Source organism: Tasmannia lanceolata, unplaced genomic scaffold (assembly GCF_043159265.1).
Source record: "Tasmannia lanceolata isolate RefF3 unplaced genomic scaffold, GAP_Taslan_0.1 ptg000002l, whole genome shotgun sequence".
Taxonomy (NCBI): domain Eukaryota; kingdom Viridiplantae; phylum Streptophyta; class Magnoliopsida; order Canellales; family Winteraceae; genus Tasmannia; species Tasmannia lanceolata.
In genome coordinates, this window is record NW_027518679.1 from 51,672,768 (window position 1) to 51,680,732 (window position 7,965).

General features: G+C 36.4%; 1 pseudogene; it reads left to right on the forward strand.

The window, feature by feature from the left end:
• Positions 1-7,438, forward strand: LOC143892855 (vesicle-associated protein 1-3-like; annotated as a pseudogene).
• Positions 7,439-7,965: the final 527 nt, after the last annotated feature.

Genomic DNA, 7,965 nt, shown 5'->3' on the forward strand with positions numbered 1-7,965 from the left:
ATGTCTTCTGACACTGTGGACTGTCGGTGGATAAACAATAACATGTCTTCTGGCCATGCCGATGATTCTGAAGTGTATTTGAACTCTGAACACCATATGGGTTTGACCATAGCATTTGAATTCTGAAAACTTTTGACTTTGATCAGAACTTAGACATTGAATTGCCTATTGCACTTTAATTCAGAACCATATTTGACATGCACACATATTTACCTTGTACCTATTATTCAGCTGTGAACTCAGTCTTCTGCTTTGACTCTAATATCCGAACCATATTAAACCTTCGCATGCTTAGACTGTACTTAGAGTAGTATTTTATTATGTACTGAGCTTTTCAACTGACTGTGGTTATAAAATATTTTCAGGTTTTGACCCTCGTGAGGTTAACAAGGAACAAGACGCTTAGTTTTGGAATTTGAATTTTGACTCAGAGATTAGCTTATTTGTTTTCAGTTCATTACGAAGTGAGTACTTTGAATAAGATGTAAAGACCATATTATTTATTTCCGCTTTGACTCTTTGGGGAGAGATGAGATTTGATTTGACTCTGATGGGTCCGCATTAATTGAACATTGATATTTTAGTTATGAATTGCCAGGTTATTTTGTTATTGCTTTGTAGCCTTGTACATTTGTGTGATTCATCTTGCAGGTGTACGGCTCTGTCATGTCTTATGCCCAAGGTGGGGTTTGGGGCGTGACATATTTTAAGGGAAGCATGTCCTTAGTTGTCCTGCCCCTTCCTTAGACTTTGTCCTAAGGATTGTGGTGTGTCCTTGTTCCTTTTCTTGAATCATTTTTATTTAATTAATATTCTGGTAGGGGTCCGCCTAAACCTAGCTTACTGATCAAAAAAATAAAAAAAAGAGTGTCGAATCTAAAAAATATCAATTTAGGGCTGCTTGAGATGAAGCATCCTATCGGGACTATTTAATCGACATCAAATATCCTGGCATACTTTATTGTTGATATGACATCGTTTGATTAGATTTTTTTCTTTGCACTTTTAGCTTTAGGAGTATTTTAGATATGCCTGTACAAGTATTATTGAGGTTCTTGCTATCCACCTCAGCATGCGCATATTCAGGAAGCAAATGGAAGGTAAGTTCGAGGTGGAAGGTAATTCCTCTAATGTTATTTCTTGGGCTCAGAGTGTAGATCATCAGAGATTAGCTAGGTTTTTAGAAGAAATTTCTTCAATGTATGATGAAATTAAAGATTTCTTTCTTTTGTCCATATTCCTAGGAGTGCACATCAATTGGCCAAATCAGGGGGCCTGGATGGATTCCTTGTATGTTAGGCAATCTTTGCCTGCTGACTTGCACTTGTAGTCTTTTATCTCTTTAAATATAATTATCTTTCACTCAATAGTATGTTACATTGTTAACTTACCTAGTTACTAATGCATAATTCCCATTTTCTGATGCTACTTAAACTCTTAATGAGGTAAACTATAGTTAGGAGTTAGGACAAGAAACATGTGGCTCATCAACGTACGGATTTCAATCCAAGAATACTTACGGAGTTTAGTGGCAGTGGATTTGGGTGGCTTTTGGCAGACTCGATGAATAAATTGTTAGTGGTGTATTTTTTTTCAAGAATTATAAAATGGGTCATTGGTGTAGAGTCCCAAAAAAATGACGACTTCATGCACTTTGGTACTTAAAGTTCTCGAATATAAATTAAAATTGGCAGCCTTAAGTTCATCCAAAATTGGAGAAACTTAAACTTAAAATTCCTCTCATTATCTCTCTCTAAAAAACACATCCAATTCCCGCGTGACTCCAAAGTTCTCGTCGCTGTTCACATAACTCCACGAGAGCTTAGATGTAAGTTTATTCAAAGACCAAGTCCCCAAGTGTCACAGACAGTTTACATGAGGGTTCACACTACCTTAAAAATCTGGTACGACTAACCCTGCTCCCCTAAGTTGATTGGATTATTTCCATAAGTAGTCTGACAAAGTCCATGGACGTGGAACTCTAGACATTACTGATTCTCAACTCTAGCGTAAGTGGATCACTTTTACCCAGGGTTGCATTGCTTTGGTCATAAATCTTTGATTAATTGCTTTGGGTTTTCCCCTCTCTTCATTTTTCATGTGACAATGCAAGCCCACAAAGAAGCTCCACCTGATTTGCAATGCAAGGATAAGTTTCTTCTCCAGAGTGTTGTTGCAAATCCTGGCGCAACCATTTTACCCCGGAAATGGTTGGATGGTCTTGTCTCTTAGCTTTTAGTATTAAATGTTGTTATGATATTTGTTGCCAACCTCTTATCTGACATAAATTGGTTTTTCAGTTCAGCAAAGAAGCTAGAAAGGTTGTTGAAGAGTTTAAATTGAGAGTGGTCTATATTCCTGCTAATCCCCCCTCGCCAGTCCCCGAAGGATCAGAAGAAGGAAATTCGCCGAGGGCTTCTGTACTAGACAATGGAAACACAAATGCCTCCGTCTTTGATGCTGTCAGTATTTCTCATCATTAGAGTTTTCTCATTCTGAATGTCATATATGAGTTCAACTATTTTTGTTACGTGTTCTCTACCACTTTGTTTCAAGTGCGCATACATTTAATGTAAAGTGAACTTTTCAAGGATCAAGATCTGTTGATGAACCCAAAGAGAAAGCTTCAGAGGTAAGACTATTTTTTAAGAGGTTTGCATTTCAAAAATAATCATATCATGATTAAGTTATATCGGGGGCTATTGCTTTTGATATGACTTGTATTCACTATTCTTTCTCTTCTATGCTTGCAAGTGTTGGAGAGGTTGGCTCTTCTTCATTTATAACTAAATGACAGATTGAGGCCATTTATGACCACTGCCTCAATATAACTTTCTTTCCTTTCTTATTCTAACTCTTTTTTTTTCAAGGTGTGTGAGCAAGATATAGTAATTTTGTGGTTATGAAGTATACAACATCAGGGACGATATGGATTCAACTAGCCAAGGCAGTACAAGAGAAATATTTAAATGGCTGCTAATTTTATTCACAGAAAAATACCGAGATGGTCAGGACAAGAGAAATAAATTTTTAGCACCCTTGAAAATCATAAAACAGTTCTATAGTGGAGTATCTTGACCCACATATAAAACCTCCATTGCATTAAGGTCTGCCACTTCATTTGCACTTATTCAAATGTGCACCGAGGATACATCCATCTCATGTCATGCGTGATTTCCAAAATAGTGTTCTCCAATATCTAGAGAGGCAGACTGGTTGGCTAGAGATGGAATAGCGAGGGTTGGGATTGAGTTTTTTGGTCTTCTACTTTGCCTATTGTCTTTGTTTGACCATCTCAGTCTTGGGGTTCTCCCCTTTTCCACTTTAATAAAACTTTCTGCCATAAGAAAAAATGTTCTACAATATCTATGGAACCGGACTTTTTTGTAGTGCCCACACAATTCATCGCAGTATCCTTTAAACATGCATTTGCTCATTGACATTGTTGAGATCTTTGCTTCATTGGAATATTCGAAACCAATGGGACGTAAGCTTGGATTATCACTCTCCTACTATTTCTCCACACTCCTCTGATGCTGATAGGACTTGGATTTCCCTTTGAGCTACAATGAAAATTAAGTTTGGGACACCCAAAACCTAGGGTTCCCTTTTGCTACTATTGTTGTTAACGAGAAAAAGAAGAAGAGAGGATTCTTTCTAGCCTATTAGATTTAGGTCAAGGTTGGGTGGAGTAGAATTTGGAAGTAGTGATAGCAGGTGCAAGGAGTGGGAGAATTCGCAAAGAAGGAAATTGTGGTAGCCATCTTTCCTATAAAAGGAAATTGAGCTTCAGGATTAGATGGATTCTTTCTGGCCTTTTCCATGTAGGTTGGCAATTCATGAAGGATGCTTTCTCTATGTTTTTTACGATGATGATGATGAGGATGATGCACTAAATTTATTAAAGAGAGCAAGAGAAATTACAAAACAACTTCAATGGGAAGGAACTATGTACAACTCATGCCTAGAAATATTTGGCTTATCAAGCTTATTGGCTACATTATTTGCACGTCATGGAACATGAGATAACACATTCTCAACCTATACAATACTTCGGCACCTCATCGATAAAAGGGGCAAGTCTCCATGACCCCAATTGGTTCTATGAGTCCATGAAATTACATTAGATGAATCCTTCTCCATCCTCAAGATCCCATTCATTTTTCAAACAATGGTTCACAAGCTGGTAAGAAGGTACACACTTCTTCTTCGACAACTCGACATGACTAATCAGCTGTGAATAGAAACATGACACATTGCTTTACCATCATCGCGGTAGACCCCCACCCATTCTAGTTGGTCTGGATTGCCAAGGGGGCAACCGTCGAAGTTGAGCTTAATGACATTGGTGAAGTAGGAGCCCACCTAGGAGCCCACCTAGCTGTAGACTTCAATTTCGAAACTCTTCCCATCATGATTTTTTTGAATGGTTTTTTTACAAAATCATATCAATTCGGAAGTTTTTAATTTTTATTTGCAAGCTAAAGAAGTCTATATATAAACACTTCCCATCATGATGTCATGCTAATTTCGTAGGTCGCATCAAAAGAGTAACTGCCCCCGAACTCCTCCCTCAATATCATCCAACTAACAATGGAGAGCTTTATCCGCTGTGAAAACTGTGGCCGTTGAAGAAAATTTATCCTTGAGCGTACGTGCATTTCTAATGGATCTAAGACACCCAAGGTCAAAGAAGTCAAACCTAATCTTTACTGGATTTCACTGATGAAATGTGTCCCATTGGGGAGTCAAATGAGTGAATAGAGAATGTCTTATGAAGGTTTTAAGTCATATGGGTCATAGGGTCTTTTTCCATATAAATCACTCAAGTTATTTGATATTAAGTGTGTTTAGAATGGACCCCACCCATGCATTACAAGATTGTAAAAGGGGTAGCTCATTTTCGTGAACTTTGAGGGGAGAGTTTCCTCAAGAGGGTATTTTAGTCTTTATGGTTTCTTTAGGTTAGGGTTTTAGAACTTTCTAGGTTATTTTCTTATATATAAATATATCTATATTATAAACTTTTCAATGATGTTATGTTTATGAGAACAAGTTTTTTCCATGAAGAAAATTCTTCCCCAGAGATTGTGATGTGATGCCCAACCGACCTACGGTGTGGTGCCCTATGAATACCATTGATGTGATGCCTTTGGTCTCATTGTTGTGACTCCAACAAATCTATCTTCTTCATTGTCTCAAGGTACCATTTCCACCATTCTTTCTTCTCTTGTTCGAAATTGTCAAGCTTTAATTCGTGTTGCTCAGGGCTTAAATTGGAGTAATCTGTTCCAACCAGAACTGGATAGTTAAATATTAGCCATTGGATGCTGTGTTCTATTTTATTGATTTTGAAATCTAAAGTTCTCTTGGAAGATAGGATTTTTCTATGATCTTAAAGAGGAACAATCTAGACAGCCAGATCTGAAATGTGATGATTATTTGTATGAATCTCAGTCATTGGATTTGAGAGTTCTGTTTTCTGTAATTTTACGATATTAAGTTTTGTTGATGCCTAGGGTTTATTATGACCATTGTGAAAATGTTTTGAACGGATTTGATCAAGATTTGATATGTAGTTAGATTAATATTAGCCATCAAACTTATAGTGGTCAGATTTCAATATCCAACGGTTGGATCCGATTAAAATTATTAAGGATTGCTTTACTCACCAAGCTGACTTTAGGGTGAAAGTTTTGAAGAGCCGAGCATCAGTTCAGTAATAGAGCACGTTCGGGGTATTGTTAAAAGTAGTGGAATTAATGAGGGGAGGTTAACTATTGATACAAGATGTTGTCATATGAGAGTAGACTTCTCGTGGACCGTACACCATGTGAACTGGAAAGATCTGAACCTATTTATTGTGTGTGATCTACCAAAAGAAGTATTAACATGGAAGTGCCAAAGTTTAATGGAAAGAATGATGCATTTTGAACTGGACATTCAAAGAGTCGGTACAATGCCGATCACAGGGAGATATGAATGACTAGTTACAGAAAAAAGTTTTTCGGGAGTACCAACAAGAGAGTTAATGTTATCTTAAGGAGGATGATGAGATTGGAAGTAGGCCCTTTGACCAAGATGGTAGAGGTTTGCAGATGCTATCGATGAGTTCTTGGACATGGTGGAGAGGCATGCAACTTCTTTCCATCACGTCCTTCACTCTGCAAACAGTTTTGTGGATTTGCTCGGAGTGGGGTTGATAGAGATGCATCAAAGCCTTTTGATCATATTTCCCCTCATGGGCACTTGTATTTTTGTCCAGTTTTTAATGTTTCCATTGACCAGCTTGGTCTAAGGGCCTCCTTTCTTTTTCATTATCAATAAAACTTCACCGTTTAAAACACGAAACATTGACTTGACGAGTCAGAAACGCTGAATTGGCTATAGGCTACAATATGGAGTTTTTGTTTCTCCCCCTTTTCCTACTCTAGGTATGAATTTAGAGAAGGGTGTTTGAAGTTTTCGAGTTGATTTTGACGATATCTTTTGTAATGTTGGATCAGTGGACAGATGGTAATTGCTGTTAGGTAAATTTCTGAATGCCTTCAAGCTGTCGACCAGGCATTTCTGTTCCTGGGTGTATATGATTCATTAACAAAGAGTACATTGGTTCCATTTAGTGTGGTACTTAATCTGCACTTTTGTAACTTTCCAAAAAAAAAAAAAAAAAACTGCACTCAGTCCTCTGCTTTTTTGCATGACATTTCTAATGAGAAGCATTTATTGTATGTTTGTCCATTAAATTGTTGTCTGTGAATATATCTTGTGACTTATTCCGTTGTAAATTTATGTGTTCAGAGAAGAAAACACTTATACTTCCATTGGTGGGTTTTTGAACTCTATTAATGCTGCGCAACACCATAAAATGCATGCATACTACAAAAATGCATGCATACTATGGATGCGTGATGATTGTGCTTTAGTTTCTAGCATTGTTGTTTCTTGTTTGTTTTCTGATCTGTTATAGTTGATTTTCTACTTTTGTATATCCTCTACTATATTATTTTTTTCCTCCAAATTATGCTTTAGCTTCAATTATAAAGTTAAATTTCTTTGGATAGCTGATTGAATTATTATTTGAATTCAGAAAATTGGCATATATTAAATTTAATGGTTCTTTGAATTTGTGATACTCTATTATTCAAATTCAGATACCTATCATGCAGTGTTGCTGATATTTTTTTTCTTCAGGCATGGGATATTATTTCCAAATTGACTGAGGAGAAAACCTCTGCCATTCAACAAAGGCAGAAGCTTCGACAAGAGCTGGTATGGCTTGAATGTTTAAACACTTTTGAGTCATTTAGTTGCATTCAAATAATAATTTTGTCGTATTAGTTCCAATGTTACTTCCATAGCCTCTTGCTAAAAGATGGATTGGAATCAGCTCGGACCCATCTTTATTTTATGTTAAAAGTTCAACCCGAAACCCCAAAAATCGACCCGAGTTGCATGCCCTGATTATACATTTTCCGATGAATGCCTGTCTTATAATACAGATTATTGGATTTCTATGCAATAAGGTTTTTTGGAAATTTACATCTGATGTTTTTGTTTTCTTCTCTAAATGCATAATCTTCTTTAGGACACTTCTGTCAATTTGAACACTACACAGCACTTTCATAAGTCTTAAAACATTTTACATATTTATGTTTCGTTAGTAAAATATTATTAATAATTAATTTTGTGCCTTTAAAAAAATTATTAGGAATGGATGAATCATGGGTTATTATTTTAAATTTTAGGATTTGATGATATGTATTAGCAAGTATTTTAGATTTTAGAGAGAATGGATGAATCAAGGATTTGATGATATGGATGAATCAAGTTTATGTAGCACAAATTGTAATCATAGCAGCGTCATATTAACCCATTTTCACCCACCTTTCTCTCCTCTCTCTCTCTCTCTCTCTCTCTACATTCTTCTATACTTTTTCTGGAAGGACCTGTTTTTTTTTTTTT